The sequence below is a fragment of the Heliangelus exortis genome, chromosome Z, assembly GCF_036169615.1.
Source record: "Heliangelus exortis chromosome Z, bHelExo1.hap1, whole genome shotgun sequence".
NCBI lineage: Eukaryota > Metazoa > Chordata > Aves > Apodiformes > Trochilidae > Heliangelus > Heliangelus exortis.
This window is the reverse complement of record NC_092454.1, coordinates 50626266-50650742: the sequence shown is the minus strand read 5'-3', so window position 1 is coordinate 50650742 and position 24477 is coordinate 50626266. Positions and strand designations below refer to the sequence as shown.

At 37.5% G+C, this 24477-nt stretch overlaps 1 protein-coding gene across 3 annotated transcripts in view; it reads left to right on the top strand.

The window, feature by feature from the left end:
- The window catches only part of LHFPL2 (LHFPL tetraspan subfamily member 2), a 115648-nt gene that overhangs the window by 33740 nt on the left and 57431 nt on the right, over positions 1–24477 (top strand). For 2 of the 3 annotated variants that reach the window (XM_071730170.1, XM_071730171.1), the window contains exon 2: positions 22600–22653. The gene's annotated coding sequence lies outside the window, so the exon portion shown is untranslated. Of the gene's footprint in view, positions 1–22599; positions 22654–24067; positions 24182–24477 lie in introns of all 3 variants that reach the window. The other variant, XM_071730167.1, reaches the window with a different exon arrangement.

Sequence of the window (24477 nt, the reverse complement as noted above, 5' to 3'; positions counted from 1 at the left end):
TTTACTGAAATCAAGATAAACCACATCTACCGCTCTTCCATCATCTATCCACCTAGTAATTTCCTCATAGAAGGCTATGAGGTTAGTCAAACATGATTTACCCTTGATAAAACCATGCTGACTGCTCTTGATGACCCCCATGTCCTTGGTATGCCTGGAGATAGTGACAAGAACAAGTTGTTCCATCACCTTTCCAGGGATGGAGGTAAGGCTGACCGGTCTATAGTTACCCGGGTCCTCCTTCTTGCCCTTCTTGTAGACTGGAGTGACATTTGCTATCCTCCAGTCCTCAGGCACCTCTCCTGTTACCCATGACTTACTGAAGATGATGGAGAGTGGCCTAGCAATAATACACAGATATAATTTCCCTGGCCTGTGTACCATCCCTGTGAAATGCCTGTACAATGTCCACTGAGTTAATTCAGCCTGTGACTTTGGGCTCCATCTGTTATGGTGGTCACCCAGGACAGCATACTTGGTGGTTGTGTGAAGTTACTGAGCACCAAAGCCAGCTCAGCTCAGGTCACTGCTGTACTTGGGCTGCTTCTTGTAAGTCTTGTACTCCACCGGTTCAAACTGTGTCAGACAATTTAAATTTTCTTCCTAGATAAACAATGAACAGTAGATAGATGAAATGTCTAGACTTTATTATTTCATCATAATAATGGTGAAATTATTATGATGAAATATAATGATGACTGCATGAGATATTCTTGACTATTTCACACGTCATTTATAGAAAATGGCTGAGGAACTCCATGTGAAATAGTTGTAAAGTGATTGAGAAAAGATGTCATGAGACCTTTGAGAAAAGGTCACCAGATGTCATTAATGGCTCACTGACAGGTGAGATAGGTCCAGATTGTCTTCTCTTTGGTTATATTCTGTGTTTTTATTAGGTACTTGTCTAGAAGAGAATGTATCTATGGACATCAGTGAGCTGGGATGTTGCATTAACATGTTGAATTTCAAGATGACCTCAGAATTATGACTGTATTACTTTCACACTGTCTGGAGCCCCTGAGGATCCATTGATTACGTATATAGAGTCATGAAGGGTAACTAATAAAAGCAAGCCTGTTATCACTAGGCCTACATTCACTAAACAGCTTGTGTGCCTTTACTGGGAAATATAGACAGATTCCCTTGTGGGTAAAAAGGTTGGTTGAAAAGCTGGAATTTAGGCAGTTAGGAGAAGCAGTTCAAATAATGTGAGCTGAAATTCTAAAAGGTGAGCACAACTTGCTATTTTTTGTGTAAGTGCTGAAAGAGGAATAAAAAGCTACATTAGTCTACCCCAAGCTGGGGTCTTTGGTCAAAGGACAAATGTCTGAAATGTATGAACAAAGAATGTCACATGTAAGGAAACACTGGATGCAATTCTACAATTTATGCATAGGTACCATAACACTAAAAAAACAAATGGTTTTGAGAAAAATGTTGATGAATAGCTGGCATAGCTGAAAAACAGGATGTTACGTAAAATTTAACTTAAATAGGAACAAAATCACTTTAGAATTTAAAATAACAAACTCTTGGGTTTTGTTCCAAAGAAAATTTTCCAGTTACCTGATTGTGAATTGGATCTGAACTGTGACCCAGTCTGTTTGGCATGTAAGAGGATTCTCTTTGAGTGCTCTGGCAGTCCAGTTGTGCTTCTCTCTTTGCCCATCAGCCAACCATATGCCAGTCTATGTTTCATCAAACACTGTTACTCATAACCCCTTTAGGTATGCAGCAACTTTATGGCCTTGCACAAAGGATTGGGGCTATATTAGGCATACATAGTGGAAAGGACAGCATGGGTATAGTGTTCTGGAAGGTTTGGGATGTATAGTAGCACTACGTAGTACAGAGGATAAAGGACCAGTTAGAGAGAAGGGCTGGGTACTGTAGTGCTGCTAAATGCAAGTGTATTGAGCATCAGGTGGGGGGTGGTGGTAGGAAGTTGAGAAGGTAGGCTAGAGGGATATGTCCTGTGTGGCCTAGCAGAGAAGTGTCTATGTCCACTTCAGTTGTTCACTCCTGTAGTAGGAGAAAGCTGTGTCGTTCTGTGGTATAAGGGGTAAGGAGCATGCATAGCACACAGCCCTTCCTGACAGCAGGTCTTCTGCATCTGTGTTAGCTGTCCTCCCTTAGCTGCTAAGTTTCAGGGCTGGGATCTATAGTGCTTCTTTCTCCACGTAATTATTTTGTCCAGTTGATTAATTTCAGCCATCAATAGAAAGACAGACTTCTCAGTTCTAACAGGGTACCTCTATTTTATAAAAAATAATTCCAGCAGTTGGAAAAAGGAGGGTAAAACACCCTGTCAGAAGTCTTGATCATCTGTGAAGTACAAATCTGGCAAAAATAAGCTCGTTAGTTAGCAGAGCTCATGGAACTACTTGTTTTAATTAGGTTTCCATAGCTAAGGGATTATTTACCATATAAGGGTGTATTTCAGACGCAAGTTTTCCATTAGCAGCCAAGCGCTATAAATTTTAGTGAAAATAATTCAGACTTCAGTCCTCCAAAAGTCAATGAAATATCTCTCATTGTTTTGTGAGTTTTCTTCACCCACTGTATTAGGAGCCTTAGTGGTGAGGAGGATCAGCTGTGTGACTTGCCCATCCTTATTGCTTGCGAGGCTGCATGGAGGATACTGTGCATGTGCAGTCTGAAACTCTGTGCTAGAAACTGCACGTTTGTCTACCACAAACTTGGTCTGCACATTGTTGACTACATAATATCTGGAGCTGCATACGGAGAAGAACTTCAACCAAGGAAAGAAAAGACTACTGGAGAGCAGAATATACATCAGGTTAGCAGGAGAAAGGTTGGGCCAATATGTGGCCTGCTATGAAATACCAAACATAAAATGCGGGGAAAATGTTGTATGGGTTTACTCTGCACATTTGTCAATGCTGATTTAAGTTACAACATTCAAAAGCGAACCACAGGTTTTGGCAGATAAACTTATTCTTTCTAGTCCAGTGATTATAAACGATGACTTGAAACATATTTTAAAATATGTTGCTTGTCCTGTTATCTAGTAATTCACTATATGTTTTAATAACTCATGCTATATTTAAGTTAGATTATTATAATCCCTTGGTTTTCCTCTATTTTAGATTGTAAAATGTCCCTTTTCTTTAGAAGCAGAGAATTCTGACTGGCAAGATTTAAAGCCAAATAGATCAAATTTTGTGTAGTATTAAAACTGTGTTTAAGTGTTTTTAGTGCTTCAAAATAAAATCGGTTTATAGTAGCTGCTAATAGCTTAGAGTTACTCCCACTGACACAAGCAGAAGCAATTGGATTAAACCAGTGTTTAGCACTTAAAAAAAATTATTTCAAATATGTAACATTTTTGTTGTGGCTTGAGTGATTTTTTTTTCTTTCATAGCCAAGTGATTTCATATTATAATTTTATGTTTTCTTTGCCGTTGATAAATACCAGTCAGAGAACAGTGGTTTTTGTGGAGGGGCTCTTTGTAGCTTTGTTTCTAGGCATTGTTCCAAAGCACACAGCTAAAATGCTTTATAGGTTTTGTTTACAGCAGGGCTTTTAATGCAGATATCACCACTTAGTCTTTTTGGTGCAATTTTGCAAATACTTGATTCTTGTTCTTTCCTTCAAACTCTACATTACATCTCAGTGTGGCTAAAAATACATGTGATTGTCCTGCATACTGTGCTTCAAAGAAGAGATGACACATTTGGAGAAAACTGCAAACTAGAGGAGAGGACATGCGAATGAATCGTGTAGAAACAGATCAATTTACTGCTATGAGTCTGAAGCAAAGATCCTTCTTTGGACTATTCCAGTAAGGCTGTACCCTGAATGGCTTCTCAGTGCCCATAGCTGAAGTTTATGATGCATGGTAGATGCCTTTAGGCAGAGAATGAGAAGCCAATTTTTCATTAATTTGTAACACAGAGACTGGTGGGAACGTTGTTCCATGCTGTGGAGAACTTGTAGTGAATTCCTTCAGCATTAAACAATCTAAAAATAATACTCTAGAAAATATATGCTTTTGCCAGACCCCTTTGGATTCTAAACATCAATTTGAACAGGGGTTAAAACTACACTTTGATAATAAAAGGAGCAAGGAGTATCCTCCTTTTTATGGTAATCTTGAAGCTGCTAAGCTGTTGAGTGCATGTAAGTGAAGATTTTAAATTGGTCAGTAGTGCTTAAATAGGAATTACTTGGGGAATTTGTGCAGTTTAAAGATTCTGTTAGAAAACTCTTATTGTGGTGTAATGTCTTTATATCCTTGTAACTACTTCTGTGTCCCATTCCTGCATGTTGATTCTGTGAGACTCATCAGTCTGAGGCTGATGAGCTTGTCCATCTGTCTGTAAATAGATAAGTTACAGAATCCAGTGGCTTCCAGTTGGCAGAACTAAGGAAGAGTTGCACACTGGATAAAACCAGTTTCCCTAGCTGCTGTTTGGAGGCATAGTTTCAACAAATTTTTATTTCCACAGGAAAAAACCCATTGGTACAGCCCTTTAAAATCTGTGGAGGAATGGGTCACAGAGGGAGAGTTGCCAGTGGGAAGAGACCAATGAAGGAACTATTCTTGGTGGAAGCAGAGATGTTGTTGCTGAAGGGCCAAACACAATTGAAGGAGGCTGGATGCAAGGCCAAAGTAAAGCTTCCAAAAATCAAGTATTGGCTTGCCATCTAGGCTATGCCTGGATTTCTTAGTCCTGTCCCGGGGCACACTGAAGTATGGGGGGAACCAGAAGCAGCAAGCTGTCTGCATGGGCTTGAATATTGCTGTGAAGTTACAATGTGTTATATTATTTTAAAAGTCGGTTTAAAAAATGTAGATCTGTATGTCTTTTGCTTCAGAGACAAAAAATGTTAAAATGCTGGATGAAATCATGTAGGTATGTTTTAGTTTCTGCATCTCCTTTGAGGAGCAGTCCATGGCAGGGATATTCAGGGTGAGAAACGTGCTCCCATGAAGGTTTCAGACTTCAGTTGCTCAGGAGAGAGGCCTGGACTGGAGCAGATAAATCACTGCACTCTTTTTTATTTTTAATAAAAAAAAAAAAAAAAAAAAAAAAAAAGAAGAAAATGGTAATTATTGAAGTATTAAGATGCTTCTCTTCTCTCCGTCTGTGTGGTAACTCAATCATTAAAGCATTTGGCTGTGAAGGAGGGTTTCTGTCCTTGCTGCAAGGAGGTTCCAAACTGACTCACCTCTTCTGGCCAGAGGGCAGGAGCTGGCAAGTCAACAGCATGGGGACATTCTCCCTGGTCCTGCCAAAGCTGTTCTACTGCATAGCTGGGAAGGCAGCCCACTTTGAGAAGTGAGGAATGGGAGGCTGGCCCTGACCTCATTATTCAGCTCATAGAGCTCTAGGAGAAGAGTGTGGAGATCTAATCTCTGTTCCTAGGACTGTTCTTATGGCCTTCAAAAGTTAACAGTTGCAAACCTCTCTGTGGATCTTGTCTTGATTTAAACATTTGGTTTTTGTATTTGTATTGGGGGTGGGGGACGGGAAATAGCTTCAAGCTGACCTAGTATCACTAATTTAACCTGGAATGCATATGTCCATCCCTGAATGGATATGCATTATCTGCAAGTAGTCTCTTTAAACCGGTTTTACCTTGCTAGCCTAGTTCCTTAGGACAAAGTGTACTTTTGAAGTTGCTGCAGTAGCCACTTGTGATGGGTTTTGGGTCTGTCCTATAATTTGTGTGTCTGTGAATTCATGAAGAAAGAAAACCTAGGTTAAACTGCATAAACTATAAAATGAACTATGTGTACCTCAAAACATCTTACACATAATAGATTTTTGTGGTGCGAAGGTCTGTGAATAGAGTTGCTGTTGCTCACATGAGTGAGGGTCTGGCAAACGTGACTCCTCAACTTTTTTTTTGGGTAATACTTAGAAATAACAATGATGCATTTATCAGAAAACCTTTGCTTAAAATTCAAACAGGAAACAAATGGAAATCCCATTAACATTGTGTTGAACCAGGAAAATACCCTTAATTTACAGATATCCTTTTGACTGAATAGAGGAATGTTTGTTTTGTAAAAGGGGGTAGAATTATTGAACTTAAAAGCAGTTTGGGGCAATGTAAACATATTACTTACACAAAACACTTAAGTGAAGGAAATGTACCCTTCATGGTTTCCCTTAGGAATCAATGCTTTGCTTTAAGTCGTAGTAATTTACACAGGTTATAAATACAATTTGTAATGTAAACAATTAGGGACTAAAATTGTCCTTCCTCTTTTAAGGAGTGTCTTTCATGTGTTTACTGCCTATTCAAAAGCACTAGTAGAAATTTCATGTTTCTTACGCTTAGGCAATTGCCTTAAATATCAGTTCTTACTGTTAATTATTTATGCTAATGGTGGCTTTAAAGTCATACTTGATTGCAGTGTAAACATAGCACAGAACTTGGTCATGAAAGTTTTTCGGTTTGTTTGCTTTGTTTTGGTTTTTTAGCAATATTAAAACTATTTTGGCCCAATAGTTCACAACTTTCCTGGGCAGATCTCAAAGTTGTCTTGTTCTTCGGTGAAAGCAGTGAGCATATTATCATCTACTGCTGAGTTTTATAACAAGGATTTTTTTCTAAAGCTGAAAGAAAGAAATTGCTGCCTGTGGCCAGATTGTTGGTGCGGAGATGAAGAGTTGTTTGGCCACAGGCCAAACTGCAGCTGAGATTTAACCTGGCTGGAAGGCATTTCTGCATTTGCATGCAACCAGTTCATTGCTGTCAAACAGTTCTTTGCCTTGTCCATGTAGTATTGGATCACTGCCCAGGTATGAAGATTCAGAAGAGCTTCCAGGTTAAGTGTGACATTCTGTGATCACCGAGGATACACTTTACCTTTAATTTTCAAACAGTGCATATTGGGCTGGTAATTTTTTTCATGCTTCTTCTTACTCATTCTTTGAATGTAAGCAGGCACTAAATAAACTCTAAAAAGTTCTCAGTAACCAGGGCTGCCTTTCAACCAGTAAAACCTCAGTGATGGAATGAAGTATTTTTCAAAAAAAGGTAGACCCAGGGTTGTAGGATTCTTGAATGTTAATAATTTAATTGTTCAGTGGTAGGTAGATACTAAGACAAGTTGATAAGCTGAAACTTTAAATGATCTAAAAGAGATTCACCATTAGGAGTTTTGACTTCAATGCTATGATAAACCTTAAAGTCATAAATACTTGTTTTATTTAAGGACCTAGTTTTTGTAGCCTATTATTCATCTTTCATTTTATAAAGATATAAACCTTCCAAAATCTCCATAGAACTTCAAATTTTTAAAAAACAGGAAGAGAAGGCTTCCATTTTCCTTGTTCAAAGTAGCAGCTGCTGCTGAATTTCATTCTTGTGAGTTGATAGTTGTAGGCAACACAGTTTAACAATCCAAATGCTACAGGAATCTTAGTATTACTCAAGAAAAAAGGTGAAAAAAAAATACCAAGGTTATGTGAATCTGAGCCTCTGGCCTCATAGGTTCATGATTGCTGGTCCACGTAATCCCTAACAGTGTCAAAAGCAATGATTGAGGCAACCAAATTGAGTAGGAAGCTTCCCTGATCAGGCTTTTTAAACCCTAGATAAATATTTTTTAAGCTTGGTAGAAATGTGATTTTGGAAATATTATATATTGTTTGGAAATAATGTTGATGATCAGAGAAATTGAAGTAGCATTTGGTTAACTGATCTTTGATGCTAGTCATTAACAAAATAATTCTTTAAGGAGCAAAATGCTTTTAATTGATTCTGTGGGAAGCCTTTATGTGAGGCATAACGTTTGAGGGCCAAGCTTAACCACGATGTATGCTTTCATCCAAACCTATTTACCTTGAATTAAAAGCAAACTGTTTCAGCTGTCAGAATTAAAAAAAAGCAAACCAAACCAATCCAGGAACTTCCATTATAGACATAGAGATTTTTACAAGTATTTTTATTTTTAAACCTGAGAACAAGCTTTACAGCAAAAAGTGTAGCGTAATGTGATCTGATATGAGGTATATTAGATCACATTAATATAATTAGTATCCTAGAGGCATGTTACAAGTGCCTGGCATATGCAATCAGAAAGTAACAGTATTTAATATTAGTTGGTTGGTGGGTTGGTTGGTTGGTTGTTGGGTTTTTTTGTGTTTTGTGTTTTGGTTTTTTTGTTTGTTTTGTGTTTTGAGTTAGATTTTAAGTTAATCATTAGGACTCTTTCATCAGTGTACCTATGAGTATACTCTGCCTTAAACCACTATTAGTATGTGAAGTATTTCTGTCAAGAATATGAGGTGTTCAGAAGCCAGAGAAAGGACAGGTAGCGTTAGTTGACTGAATTTTGTGAAGTAGGATTTCCCCTGGATAGCTGGCCATATGTGGAAGCAAGAACACCCTACTGGGGTGCACAATCCTGAAGGGTCTTTACTGGATGAAGTTTGTTTCCAGAAACCTGGAAAAAGCTGTATAAACTTCAGTGTTTACTGTAGTATATTGGTTTCCTTGATGAGCTTTTGGTAGTTGTGAAATAATCTATCCTGCTTATGATTTAGGAAGATACCTACTCTCTGTACTGAGTTACTGATAGTGGAAACTGTCTCTGTTACCTGCAGCTCATGTTTCTGATGTCAGTCCTCAATGCATGATTATGTATAAACCAAGTTTTTTGTCCTATGATGAATTTATTTTCTGCTGGACTTCTGGATTACTTTCTAAAAAATGTTCCTTTCTTACATCAAATATTTCTGGTTAATTGAAGACAGAAATTTATAAATCCTGACTGTTTGAAGTATGTTTTTGACCTTGATTTAGAATTTGGAAAATGGAAAAAGATTTTAGGATCTTAACAGCAGGAGCCCTGGGAATTAAAAGGATGTGTAGGATTATTCAAGACTTAGTATTACTTACGACTGTATACAGAAGAATAACAGCTCTGTCTGATTTCTGCTGGCTAAAAAGAGCACTAGAAAAATAAAAGAAACGTCCTTATTTAATCATGTTTTTCACTCTTCCCTTACTTCTTTTAATCTGTGAGAGTTATCTCTTTATCTCACTTCAAACTGTTACGTAACTGGAAGGCAACCCACTTTAAAATTGTCATCTGTTTTAGGAAGGCTAGGACAAACTTTTTAATTTAGATAATATACTGTGTTCAGTTTTGGGCCCCTCACTACAAGAAAGACACTGTATTGGGTCCAAAGAAGAACAATAAAGCTGATGAAGGGCCTGGAGCACAAGTCCTGTGAGGAGTGGCTGAGGGAACTGGGGTTGTCCAGGATGGAGAAGAGGAGGCTGAGAGGAGACCTTGTCACTCTCTTTGACTGCCTGAAAGTACATTGTACTGAGGTGGGTTTTGGCCTCGTCTCCCAAGTAGCAAGTAATAGGACAAGAAGAAACAGCCTCAAGTTTTACCAGGAGAGGTTTAGGTTAGATATTAGCAAAAAATTTCTTCACTGAAAGGATTGTCAGGCACTGGAAGAGGCTGCCCAGGGAAGTGGTGGAGTCACTTGTCTCTGGAGGTGTGTAGATGTGGCACTTAGAGACATGGTTTAATGGTGGACTTGCCAGTGTTAGGTTAACAGTTGGACCCTATGATCTTAAAGGTGCTTTCCAACTGAAACAATTCTGTGAGTCTGCGAAAATTCATTTTTTTGCACACTTGGATGCTTGGCTGATGTTTACAAATAAACTGAAGATGCCATTCTGTATAAGCAAACAGTTTTAAAAAGTCAGGATAGCTGCAAGCAAAAAATAGTTAATTCCTAAAACTGCAATGTTAGAGTAACTATCCTTGCCGATGTTTATTTTACTGGATGATGTAATAAAAGCAGAAGTGTTGTTCACAGTCTGACAATGTACTCAGTATATATGGTAGACTGGGATTTCTTTCTGTGTTAAGTACCTGTCTTGTTGTTTAATTATGAAAAGAGAGCGCAGTTCAGCTTTGCACATGAATGCTCGTTTAATCTAACTCCTCCTCTGATATTTTTTCTCCATGTTATCTAGGGTATTGGTATAAAGTAAGATTAAGTTCCTAAGTAAGATTAAGCCACTGTCCTCCCCCAAGTAGAGTGAAAAACAGTCTTTTTTTCTTGGTTTCCATTTTATTTTATTTCCTCAATTTTCTGTCTGTTGCTTGGTGCTCTTACCTCCGTATTTCGTAAGTGACATTAAATAATTTCTGTGATATTTTAAGAAGTTATGAAGGGACTCTAGTAAGATTTTCTTTTCTGTCTCAGAATGTTAAAATCAGTTTGGTGGCTGCATGTTGTGACGCTCGTCCTCCCTCCCCAGCTGCTGGAAACATCAGTGGATTAATCTGTCCCTAAATTGCTGTATGGAAACCCTTTGCTCTTAAGTCAAAAAAGTCAGTGCAAGTCTGTGAATTGTTTTATGAAAATGCTGGATTGAGTTTCAAGCTTCAGGTCCCTGCTGATACATTAAATGGTTTATAGTATTGGCAGGAAAGAAGCCGGAGATCTTTGTGTAGCTGGATAAATAGGAGAAGTGTCAAGTCCAGATGCCTTGAGAGGGACAGTCCAGACAAGCTTTTAGTACAATTACAGAAGGACAAAGTAGAAGAGACCCATGGGACTCCAACGTGTATTGAATTTTGTTTAGCCTTTTGGTCACACCAACAGAAAAAAACCCAAACAAACATAGGAGTCTTTAAAGTATATGTGCTTATAGTCTTTTGGGTATAAGTATATGGGGATATTGCTTTGATTTTTTTAAAAAATTGTGCATGTGTATATGCATGCTCTAGTATTTTGGCAAATGCTGTTGGCAGAGGATAGTCAAGCTAAAAAAATTAGAATTACCTCTTATCCATTGGCTGTCATGGAAGAAATAGTCAAGACTCTTCTTTGGGACATTTCCTAATGTTAAAAGAAAGCAGACTCGTGGGGGACTGGCGCATAACTCAACACCACGTATGCTCAGTCTTGGTGCTCTTCTGGCATCAGCAGGGTTGGATGTGCAGGAACCTGATCTTATACTGCAGACAATTAATGAATTGTCTAATCTTCCCTTATGTGCCTGGAGCACTCAGTGATTCTTTACATGAAATTATTTTAAATTAAAGGATAAAATTCATTATTGTTCACAGTTTATTTGTGAGTATATTAATCATGTCTGCATAACCTGCCTATTTGTTTTATTTTAATGCTTAGCCAAGCTATATTGCTTGTACTTTTAATATTTCTGTGTCTTTAATGCAGATATGATAGGAACATGTTTTCCAAAGCACAATGCTGTCTGATCACCTGCTCTGCATTATGAATCTTCCCTTTACGACATTCTTTAACTTACATAATTAAATTGAAATATGTAATTTTCATATGCAGTGGGTCCCCTTTGTTCCTCTGAGTTAGGTAGTTTGTTACTCTATGCATTTTAACTGGAAATCCTAATTAAGTGATAGCAGATAGCAATTTTTCTGAGCAGAATACTTTTAGAACACAACAGTGGCCTTTGCTGCAGAAGGCCAGTCTTTTTTTCCCTTATGTGTATTGTTTCTTTTTACATAAATGATAAACATTCTGATGTTTGAACTTGAACTCTTCTGTACTTTTCTCCTTTCAGTCTAGGAAGGCTCTCTGGTTTGCATTTGTGCTCTTTATCTGTTTTATCTGGGGTGATGAAACACACAGAGTTTCAGCACTGGCTGTGTATGAGACTACCCAAGTTTAACCTGCTTTCCCCTGTTGCCAGTACCAGACAGGGGGGAGCGGACAGAACTGAAAATAGTAGCACTTCTTATTTTTCAAATAACATGGCTTGGTTTTGTGTGGGTTTTATTTTGTTGGTTTTATTTTTGGTTTTATTCTGGGTTTTATTTTCTTGGTGTATTTTTTTTCCTCTTATTGTTCATGTTTCTAGTCCTAGTGACTGTGGAGAAAAGTTTGAAAGCTCCTCTTATAATCACATATCTCTGCCATCTACAGTTTTAAGAAAGCATCTGATATTGGGAAGTTCACAGTAAGATTGTAGAAGTTGGCAGCACTTCTTTGACTGAGTCATCAGTTTGGTGTGACTGAACTAAAATTCTGGCCTTTGACATGTCCTCACAGATGACTAATTGTTACTTGAAGCTCAGAATTAAGTAAATAAAATAATAATTTAAAAGCATTACCCTGAGCCCTCTCTGTGATTTTTTCTCAGTCACTGTTGGTAATGTCATTCTTGTCCTTGCTATATGTGTAGGTAAAATGTAGGTCTAAGGTACTGTCATAATACCATAAATAAAATAGTTAATCAGTGGTTCATTAAACCTAGTATCTGAAAATAGCCACTAGCCTAAAGTACAGAACAAGTATCCACTGGTGCTTTTGTAGTTTCCACTGATATGAATCTTGAGAACTTTCTGGGTTAAAGGAGGGAGTTGTGTTTAATGGCTCAGGGGTTCTTTCCTTCATTAACTTGTCTCATTATTTCTTTATCAAATGTGGAATTCAAATGCAGAGCAAACTGTGGCGGATTTCCTCAGTGTAACTGTTTCTTCCATGAAAAAAAGTGCTTTCTTGAGCCTTATGTTCTCCAGTATGCTTTGATGCTGTCAGCACTTCTATTAGCAAATACAGTGAACAGTTGTTATCTGCACTTCCTTTCTGTGCTTATCAGCATTTTATAGGGATCAAAAGAAAATACATCCTTATCACTTAAATGTGTGATCCATTCCAAAGATTTTTACTCTCGTACCGTAAGAGTCTGGAACATTCTCTAGCAACTGCAGAGCACCATGACAAAACCATGTATTTTCTGTATTCTAGTTATTTGGGATTTTGCTGCTTTGCATGATTTTTAAAAGTTAGCTGGCAGCTATAAAAGCAGTTTGGCTCTCTGGGTAAACTACTAAGACATGAGATGATGACCTTGAGGAAGAAAATCTGGATTTTGCTTTGACTTTATAGTTAGACTGGATGAGCTCTCAAGCATTTATTAATGAATTACATCTGAGACCATCTTAATTTTTTATCTTAGGAAAGAAACAAAATCATTCAGCTAAGAAGCTTCTTAGAATCATGGTGTTTTCCCCTTGCACTTTGGGATGCTATTACACATGCTTGTGATTATCCATTCTGCAAACAATTGTCAGAAAAATCCATCTGTTTTCCAAGTCCCACAGAAGAACAGATGTGGAATTAGGTTTCAAACAATGTACTCTTAATCACTTACATGTGGACACAAAATGAACTGGAGCTCAGTGGGAACTTATTGGGTGCTGTGTATGTCAAATGTGGAGAATTTGCATTTTTCTTAGGCTTCAGTCTCTGAATGGTCCTTTGAATACAGTACTAATACATGAATAAGAAAAGGGTCTGTTTCAGATGTTTAACTCTTTCTGGAGAGCCAAAGCCTCTGGGGACCACATGAATGGACCTGGGATATATTACATGTATGAATACTATAGGATGATTGTGTATATATGTGTAATTTTCTACCTTTATTTGAGAGCTCTTTTGATGTTTTGAAGGATATTGGGGAGTAAAGTAGCTGCGTATCATCTGTGCGCTTTCAAAAGTAATGATTTAAACCAGCCAGTTCTGCCTGTAAGAGATTTCAAGTCAATGTTTAATTGCTGGAATACCATAAGAAAGCAATTATGTCAGAAAACCTACGCATGTTTTGTTCTAAACCTCAGCCTACACTGGAAAAATCACTTAAAGTCCATACAACAACTTCAGAAACCTATCTTGGGGGGAGAAAAAGTTACGGACTCTGGAACCTACTTCACAGAATTATCCTTTTGAATCGTGCATTGGACAGTCTTCAAGACTTAAGGAATGGTCAGATTCTTGTTCTTGGAGTGAATTTCTTCATAACTGATATGAAGCTCATGGAAACAGGGCTACTGATGATTGTTTCCAGTGTGATTGTAGTCTCTCATGTATCTATGGGTCTTGAAAAATAGTGTCTTCTATTAAAAAAATGCATTTTCAGTTGTTGCAGAACTGCAATTGTTGTTAAAACATGTGGCTTATACATATAAGGTTATTTTCCATTTGATCCAGAGTAACCTGGAAATAATTTGCCTTCTTGAACCTGCAAAAAAAAAAAAGGTTGGGGAGAGACCCTTTGTTCCTTTGTTGCTTCTTAAATCTTGACATACTGTCTTGTTTTAGGGTTTATAGTGTTTGTAGTTTATAGGAAAGTTTTAAACCCTCTTGAAAGTTTTAAAATAAGCCCTATCATATTATACTGAAGGGCTCAGAGGCCTGTGAACTCAGGTGAAGCTAGTTTTTCTCTGGAAAAATAGGGTTTCCCCTCAGTCTTGAGGTGGGGCTTGATGAGATTAGTGGTGATACATTTTTCAGCTTTCCAGAGAGTAGGAATGGTACTTCTCCACCTCAGTGCTTGTTGATTATTCCTTAGCTTCTCACCTTGCATGTTTGTAATTATATTTTTTCTGGTAGCTACCAAATTGCCAATCCAAATTAAAATGTTCATTGCTAATAAAATAGCAAAATGCAATGTTTTGAGAGATGGAGAGAACAGAGAGAACTTTCAGAGTTGTTTGTTCCAGAGAGGTGATGTCTCTTAGCTTGACTGCTGGAGACATCTGTGAAAGTTACAGCAGAGTTTATGTATTCTTTAAAAAAATCTTTCATATGGATTTCCTGAGGCTGTTTTGCTTCTTCTCTGTGAAGTGACCGATTTCTTCTGCTTTGTTTTTGGGGAGGTCTGCTTGCCTTTAGTCTTTAATGTTTTGTTTCAAAATAACTTTCTTTCATGGATATTATTGTGTTTATACACTTTGCAAAAGAAAAAAAAAAGAGATAATAACATTAAAAATAAACATCTTTATACACCCATGTCTTGTTTTTTAGCCTTTGTCTAGAATGACATAAATGGCTAAGTATTTCATGTTCTTTAAAGCTGGCTGTGAATGTACTTGAAGTAAATACTCTGTGCACAAACAAGACTTCTAATAAATGCAGTTGTCTGCTGCCTTTAAAAATCAAAAGTGTAGCATACAGCCACTAGCTACGTATGGCTCTGATAAAGTTCAAATGAGAAACTGGGTTTCATGTTCAGTATTTTGAGAGTATTTTAAACAGACTTAGAATACATATGTTGGTTTTAACCTAGTGGGACTTGGGCTGGCTTGAAGCTATTGAAACATACTTTTAGAGGGGTGATTGGAAGGTATACTAATGCACTCAAAAAAAATGTAGATCTTTGAATGAGAATGCCCGTGCAAGGGAGTTTTTTCCCTTGTTATTGCAAGCAGTCAGGGAGTATGTAATTCCTTCCATTGTGTCATCAGCCTTTGACTTAAAGCTAGGAAGGTTTCTTGCCTTTGTTCTTGTTGAAAGGCTGTTGTGCAATCTTGCTCTTTCAGGTGGTTTAGAAATCATCTCTTAACCTGCATCTTCAGTGTATTCATGCTAAATTCACAATTACTTTGTTCCTGCTGCAATTTAAAAATAAATAAATAAATATTATTTCTTTCTCTTCGGTAATTAGCTGCCTACAGTAACTGTAGGAAAAAATTATACTTAATTTTTGTCACAATTTTTTTAGGATAAAGAAGATGAGACCTCAAATATTTTCTTAACTCTCTTCCCTTGATCAGTAGAGTATTCCTTCCACCATCCTAATCCAACCTGTATGTTTTCCTCTACCACTATCTTACGTGTTCAAAGTAGAACCTCAACCTAGCATTCAAAGTAAAACCTCACTGGAGTCTTCAGCAGCTAGTAACACTGTCCTGTGTCCAATCTTTTTTGGTATGTCCTAAGTTTATACTGTCATTCCTCACTCCCATATGTTTTTACAGAATCACAGAATGTCAGGGATTGCAAGGGACCTCTGAAGATCATCAAGTCTAACCCCCCTGCCAGAGCAGGATCACAACTCGGGCAGGTCATTCAGAAATGCATCCAGGTGGGTCTTGGAATTCTCCAGAAAACGAGACTCCACAACCTCTTTGGGGAGCCTGTTCCAGGGCTCTGTGACCCTTACAGTGAAGAAATTCTTCCTCATGTAGACGAAGTAGAACTTGTGCTCCATCTTGAGTCCATTGCCCCTCATCCTATCTCAGGGCACAAGTGAGAAGAGGTTGTCTTCTTCCTTCTTGACACCCAGCTGTCATATTTATATACATTTATTTTACACATTAATTAGGTCCCCTCTCAGTCTTCTCCTCACCAGATGAAAAAGCCCCAGGTCTCTCAGCCTCTCTTCATAATACAGGTGTTCGAGTCCCTTAATCATCCTCATATCCCTACATTGTACTCTCTCAAGTAAACCCCTGTCCCTCTTGAACTGGGGAGCCCAGAAGTAAATGCAATATTCTATCTGCCCTCTCACTAGGGCAGAGTAGAGAGGATGGAGAATCTTCCTCTCTCTGTGGGACACTGTCTTCTTAATGCTCCTCAGGACACCATTGGCCTTCTTGGCCACAAGGACACATTGCTGAATGCCATCTGAACTCTTAGGGTTCATTTTTTTCCTAATTTATTGTTTTATAAAAGTTTAATAAGAAAACACCATTTTTGTTTTTGTTTTTTTTTTTTAAAGTAATAAAACAAGCGCATGTAAGCTGGTTTGTATCAGCATCTGTTTCTCACTTGGCAACATGAGTGGAGGAATTTTCTTTCACTCCTGCATTTGTTGATAAAAGTTAAAGAAGGCATCAAAGAATTAAAAAAGTGGCTTTACATCAAATTAAAAGGTTTGTATCAGGGGAACACCTTCTCATTAAGTTCAATAAAGAATTTTAGGAGATCTTGTGAAAAATGTTGGATCGGCTATGACACTCCAGTTCAGCCTTGCAAGTACTTTTGTTTAGAAATGGTAATGGTAACTATGAGAGTGTCTTTTTAATGAAGCAACTTAAAATAATCTTGAAAGGGAAAAGAAAATCTATATATGGAGACATTTTAGCAATCTTCTTTAATGTAGTGATAAGAACAGTAGAAATCTAAGGAAAATGGAATTTTATCACTAGGAGCTCATAACTTGACAAGTTTTATCTCTGTTTTACTGAGAAATGTATTTTAAAGAATAATTTAACGATTTTTTTTCTTTTTTAGAAGAATTTAAAGAATAATTGGAACTTCTTAGGAAGTGCTTGCTCTGACAGACTTCAAAGAGGACATTATCATCTTCAGGAAAAGCTAAAGCAAGATGTTTTATTTCTTGTATTATCAGGGCACTTTCTCAAAGTAAGACTGACTCTCTAGTAGTGTTTAAGCAAATTGTCTCCAGAGTAAGCTTAAAATGACAAAAATTAAAAAGGCAAAGAAAAGCTTCTTTGTGGTGAACAAAACCATGGTTCACATATTTCTTAGTTGCTGTTCAGTTTGCTCCATCCCTGGGGCTAGCTAATTCTTCCATCTGCAAACTGAATATAATTTTTAACTCTCTCAAAGCATTGGCTAGCTCTTATCCCCTTACTTGGGTTAGCATCAAAGGAATGCCTTTTCATGGGCTTGTAATTTCCCATTGGAAAAGCAGGTTGGATGGAGATGTCTCAGGACTTCCAGAGGTTTGTAGATACTTCAGGACATTCTGCAGGAAACCTGGGTAGCTACAGCTTGAGTAAGGATTTTAATTTCCATAATGTGTTTTACTAAAACACAAAAAGCACATGTATTGTTGCTTAGTGTCTCATTTTTTTTTATTTTTCTTTGTCTTGGGTTTGGATTTTCTTTTTTGTTTTTTACAAGACTGAAAATCAGTTCTGAGACGTGAGCTGGAGAAGAGCTGAAAATAACTAAGTTGATGTGCTCTGAGTATTTTTAGCTTTGAATTAAGGTCTTGAGTGCATGATAGACCTATTGTTTGGATAATGTTCAGATATACTATTTTTGGTAGAAGGAACTTTGCTTTGAGGTCAAATTCAATGGCCTAAGCTGTAGATTTTGTCACTCAGCAAAATAATTACATGAATTATAGAGGTGTTTCATAATTAAAAGGCAGCTTTTCACTGGTGTAAGGTCACAGGTAGTCCCTGTGTATATTTCTTTGTCTTTTTATACTGAGGACAATGTAGAATATATGCTTAAGGTGAAAAATATTGTTTTCCTGACACCAAAGAGGAGTTTGAAATTGTATTTTGAGGAGTCTTTGCAGCCTGTGTCTTCATAAGTGAGTCTCTAGATCTGTCTTTGGTTGCTTTGTTAGATGTTTTCTCTTCGATGTAAAGGAAGTTGAATGTTGAAACAAGTCTGCTTTTCTTTGGGGTATGGAGAGAATTTTGCTTAAGGCATTGTTTTATTTATGTAAAAACCACAAAAGAAGCACATTCTTCATTTGGTCATGGTGGAGGAGTACTGGGAAATACAGGAATTTTATAAGGCAATTAAGATATTTAAATGATTGTTTCACTGATAGTCACAGTTTGTGTCACGAGGCTGATTCTCTGACTTAAGCTTTGACCTGAGAAGGAAGCACTGGATTGAAAACAAAACAAAGCCCACAGCTGCTGGTTTAAAGACAGTGTGTATGAATGTGTGAGATAACTTCTTTTTTTTTTTTTTTTTTCCTGGACCATCAAGATGGCATAGTTTTGCAGCCTTCTGCAGCAGGATCAGGCTGTCTACCAATTATTTAAATAGCACATTAACTTATGCTTATGCCTTAGCAAAGCTCCACAGTTGCTATCTGCAGACCTTTAGGAAAAGATAACTGAGCTGTCTCCTTCGGAGTCACTTGGTTACACTTCTGCCAGCAAACAGCTTTATTTGTAAACTTAGCATTTTGTGGGCTACAGTATATGATAATCTAGGGGCAATAATGTGCACACTAACATTACTCATCAGATATTTTTATTTATTAAGCCAGCTAAGATTTAGGAAGAAGAGTAGCCTGAGCTTGTTAAGTGGTTCTAGCTCAGTGTTGAGGATCATTCATTTATTCAGCAATCCAGTCTCAGAGCCCTAGGACACTAATGGCCTTCAGCCTTCCCCGTGTCTTGCATGGGGGCCCAGGAGCTTGGGCTGGGGCCATCAGTCTGTGTTGGAGTTGTGTTACCAGCACGTGTGTTGCAGTCCCAGCTGCTGTGGGGTTGACCACTGGGCTGTCTGTTTCTGGGACCCATTTCTCTCATGTCCGCATCATGTAGCTGACCAGTGCTGCTTCAGGGCTGAACCTGCTTTTGGGGTCACTTCTTGCCTGGTCCCTCTCAGTGGTGGCCAAGTTCCAGCTACTTAGAATTTGGCCAAAATGAAGCCAAGAAGCACTTCTTAGTGACAAGATTCTTGCTGGAGATACTGCTGCAGAACTGCTGGGTCTGGCTGCCTTGGCCTGGTAGAGTTGGTGGGGTTGTAGTGAGCAAGACCAAAGCACAACCTATGATGTGACTCTCAGTGCTGCTGTGGGAGAGTTACTCGCCTGCTTGATTTACTGTCCCTGTGACACAGACACTTTAAAGTAAACAATTTATGTCCTTTTATCCTCATGGGTAAGGGTAGGAGTTATCACTGATTTCAGTCAAACTGGGATCCAGCTTCTGGCTATGCCTCGGTAAAATAAACCCTAGAAGACAAAACTCCATTTACAAATAAATTTACTGATTATAAAATTGCATCTTTTGCTCCAGTTTTCAATTACTGACTTGTTAAAGAAATGTAGTAATTTGATTCACTTATCACTCAAGTGATTATTGTATTAGGTAACGGTCTAAGAGGGATCTTTCATTCACAGTGCAGGTCTCTTAATGCTTCTGTATTTATTCTGCTTAGTTTTGTGGGAATTGCCAGGATTTAAAAAATATAATATTCGGTTTAAAATTTTGAATTATGTGTATAACTATGCTGTGTCACTTTCTTGGTTAAGGTGGTGCAGTGAAAAAACAGACAGTAAGAGAAGGGATCAGCAGTGTATTAGAAGCACATCTATTTTTTATTAGGTGCAAACTTCAGTGCTGGTGCATTAGGGTGAAATAGTGTAAAAAAGTGAATTTTTTTTGCTCTCATTGAAATAGCTTGCAAATTATGTTGATGTATGCAGCATGTTCTGAATTTTTTTAAAATAGCATACATATAGATAGTTTGCATGATCTTCTAGACTGAACAAATCTGATAAATAATATAAAAACCCAAACTGGACTTTATTTTCTTTTGTAGGTTGGTGTGAAACAGAATAATCAGCTTGAGAAGAAAAGTTAAGAAAATCTACTGTGTATCTTGAGCTGCTAGTTTCCTATGGTTTTAGCATTGTAATTAATTTAATAAGTTAAACTGTGACAGACTTTTAGAGGTTTTTTTAACCTGTTAGCAGTGCATCCCTGAAGAAAATACTTTCCACTTCTTGCTTTGCTGTTATTTCTGAAGGTAGCCTCAATGGCACCTATGAAATAGTACAGTTGTGGTTGGGTTTTTTAATTTTATACTGTTTGGTATTGATAGCAAAAGACAAAGTACCCATTGAATGCATTATTTCTATTCATAGTGGCATAATTGGTCATACAAACCTTCCCGAAGAAAGTAAATATTCCTTTGATTTGGATACTTGTTGTTATATAATACATGGAAGTATTGCACAGTAGTGTATCTGAAGAAAAGGCTACTTGAAAAGGATGTTTTAAAATGCAGCGGATATATCTGTGTTCTTTTTTTATTTTTTTACTGGGGAGCCCAAGTATACCACATTCCTGTGGAGTACAAAGCCAGGGCGTGTGACATGGAGATGTTGAACCAACTCTGTTCTCTTAACAGTATCCAGCCTATTTGATTCTCTTGTTGACTGTAAATGAAAACTTTAAGTCAATAGCTTCGCTTGGTATAGAGACTTTTTCCCTGAATTATACTAAACCGTTTCTTCCCTGTAAATGAGAAAGGAGGTAAACTTAAAAGAATGTAATGTTTTCTTCTCCTTTCTTTAGTGGTGGAAGGGTTGTATGCAGCTAAATTGACAAGTAGTTGACTAGAAAGGAAATAATAGATTTTATGTATGTTTCCCAACTGTTGTAGAAATCCATCTGCACTACCACAAAATTAGTAAGGAGGAGGTCCTGAGAGAAAGAGTGAGAGCATACATGTGTTCTGGTTTGTCTGGGAGGATTTCAGTTCCATTTTTGCTGTCTGTGGCATAAGGAAAGTGCACACTGCCTCTGTGGTGATGGGGCAGAGGATTTTCTTGTTAGCTTCATCACAGACATCAGTGTATGGAAAGAGCCGTTTTTTTCAATGTAATATTTGCTCTCCTGCTTCTTTTCCTTTTTGCTTTTCTTGTGTCTGGGTGAGGATGATCATTGCTGTGCCTTTGGCAGGTAGATGGATGAGAAAAGACTCTTCTATGGGCCTTCTCAATGGGCTGATCCTGTCTTACCCTGCCCAAACCACTTCTCTGTCTTAGGGAATTCACACACCAGCAAGGAAATTTTCCTTTAAAACACCACTTGATTCTAATTGTCTCAGTAGTCTGTTACATTTTTATGCTGAAAATGGATTGCAGATCTTTGGATGCTTGAATCTTAAAGGCAACAATTTTGACTTTCATGAAACATAGTTGCTGTCTTTGCTAACACGCCTGCATTTCCATTGCTATGTTAACTGCTTTTGAGACACAAAAAGCAAGTTGGAATAATCACAGCTATAGTACAGTCAGTTGTTTTTTTCTGGAGGTATATTTTCTATAAGCTAAGAATTTGAAGGTCATTTTAATCCATGCCTTACTTTCCAGTACATTTTAATCTATCTTCAGCAGCACACTTCATCCAGAGTTCTGCACCAATTCTTTGATCTTCACCAGGGCCAAGTTATCTCTCTTTGTTGAAGTATACTGATCTACTGACTCACTTTTCTTCTTCTATGTAAGGGGAGATTTTTTCATATATCCTGTCCTGATGTATGTATAAAAATGCAGAATTTGTTGTCATTTTGGGAAATCCTGTAGGTCAGCTTCACTGAATCAAGTTTATCACCTTATTTTCTTACTTTTTGGTACTGGATCCAAAACTGGATGTGTTGTTCCTGGCATTCTGGCTGAAGACAAATGATCACTTACTAGAAGGAAGTTAGCCTGTTGGTAGATCCCAGGGTATTTTTGGCCTTCCTTGTTGTCAGGGCTAACTGCTGGCTCATGTTTAGCCTACTGCCTGCCCATGTCAGAGTCATGCCCTGGTACTTAGTGCACAGCCTGTCCAAGGCATTAACCCAATCTCAGATACAGGACTTTGTCCTTTTCTTTGTGGCATTCCATTAAATATATATGTTGGGGTGGCAGAAAGGGTTTGCAGGTGCATTTCATAGCGCTATGTAGTTTAGGGTTTTATTCCATTGGTTTAGTAACTTTTGGAGTTCTTCCTAAGTTATACCTGATTTAAAAATGTTACTATAAATTGGAACAGACTACAGAATTAAATGGATTTTCAAATTTTGCATCCTTTGTTAGTAAAATAGAGGGTGAGAAAAAATTGAAATTTTGTGTATGCTTAATGGTTTATGTGTTTCTCCTTCACATGTGCGTATTTTTCCTAGCTTCTCTGTGGCTGGAGTGGTGTCTAGAATGCTGCATTTCTAACAAAGCAAAAGTGAAATGTTATTCATGTGCATATAATGTCTTACAAGGAGACCCATATTATTCCAGCCACAAATACTAATCATAAATATTTTTTAATGGTTTTGGCTCTGTACCTTTCTTACATTTTATGTCTATTACTTCTCTAGGTATTGCCAGGAGTCTGAAGTGGTTGACCAAGACCTAAGGACTTGGAACTTGTGGTGAGTAAGGGAAATTAAGATTATATTACCTGGTATTTTCACATGCTGTCTGACGTGGAAATTTGACTGCTGTTTGAGCGATGGAAGATGTGCAGCGTGTGCTTTTCAAATATTTTGTCCGGAGCAGCAAGTTTCTGCTCAGAGTGTTCATCTGACTTCGTTCAAGCTTAGGATCTTAAAAAGGCAGAGAGGAGGTAGTCTCAATGACTGCAGCTGACTTAGACTTAGAAAATTCTGCACTATCTTAACTTTGAAAATATTGAAATTAAACTATTTCAAGCAGAATAGTTCAATGTATTCTTGTTGAAGCAGGAACATGCAAATAACTTTAAGCAATGATAAAATCGGATATCACTCTAGAATACATGGATACCTACAGTAAGTTAATATATTACTACAAGCTGAATTTCTTTCTTTAAACTCCCAAGCTTATGTCTGTGGCTCTTAACTCCTCCTCCACAAACTGTGGTGTCCTTTCTAAAGATAGGTCATTTTCTTGATCCCCTACACCCTACTCACTGCTGATTCCTTACATCCTATGTGCCCGTTGTGACCAGAGAAGAACGTAGGAAGACTCAAAGGAAGAAATTTTAAAGTACTTGAAATACTTTTAAAAGTGACTGTTGTTTAGTAGTGTATTTGTAAATATATTATTTGCACTTCATTTGCTGTAGGTATAGGCTGGCAAAGAGAGCCAAATGCAGAGATAAATTCACCAGCTACTAATTGTGCTGAGGAGTAATTGTAATAGTAATAATAATACTTTCAAAAACTAACTGTGTTTTGTTGCCAAGAGATAGCTGTTTGAAATAATGTAACATTTCTATTTCTCTGTTGTTTGTTTTTTTGTTTTGTTTTTGCATAGCAGAGACAGTTTTAATGAGGTATATTGTGTTTATGGGTTCTTGTTTGATTTCAGTGCCCTTAGCAGCAAATGTAAGTTTTAGAACCCATGCATTGGTTACATGCACTCTTGACTTTGGTGACAAAGAACCAAATGCAATACTGAGTAACTCTTGTCCTATGTTTGTCTTTTTTTGCTTTAATGACTTCTGAAAATTAATTCTTAATTCCTAGAGATACCTTGTCGAGATACCCAGGGTTATATCATAGAATCTTTCAGGTTGGAAAAGACCCTTGGGGTCAAGTCCAACCATCATCCCTACTTCACAATGTTCTTCCCAAAACCATATGGATTTATGTGGCTTGATTTATCTATACGCCAGTGTGACACATTTATTCATGCTTCGTGTAAGTTAAGTGTTTCACAACACACAAGTGTGCCACTATGTTGAAATAGATGTGTTACCCAGCAGGTGCCAATGCATATACTACATGATCCCACAAAAAGCTGAAACTTGCAAACTTTCTTCATGAGTGTGCAATGGACAATTCTGTGCCTCTGCCTTTATAGGATCTGATAATACTAAATGCCTGGTCTTCAGAAGTCATTTGTCCCAAACATTCTGAAAACAAAAACTATTCTTCTGTTAAGCTAAACTTTCCTATTGTTTAAGGGAAATTCAAAGTAAGTATTCTCAGTGTTTTTAAAAGCAATTCTAAACTTGCTTATGACTGCTGCTTGCTTGTTGGTGACTCCAGTGTGTTTAAAAGTAGTCTTATAAGCAACTTACCATTCATGTGAAGCCACTTCTTGTTTTTTCTGACATTTAATTGCATGACTTCAGACTGAAATAATTTACTTCTTTACAGAATGCTGTTATTTTATGATTAATATCGTGGTTGTTCTGATGGGGTGCTCTGCTACGAGGCCCTGATTCACCAAAGAATGAAAAGATCTATGTAAGAGCTATTGGAATGCAG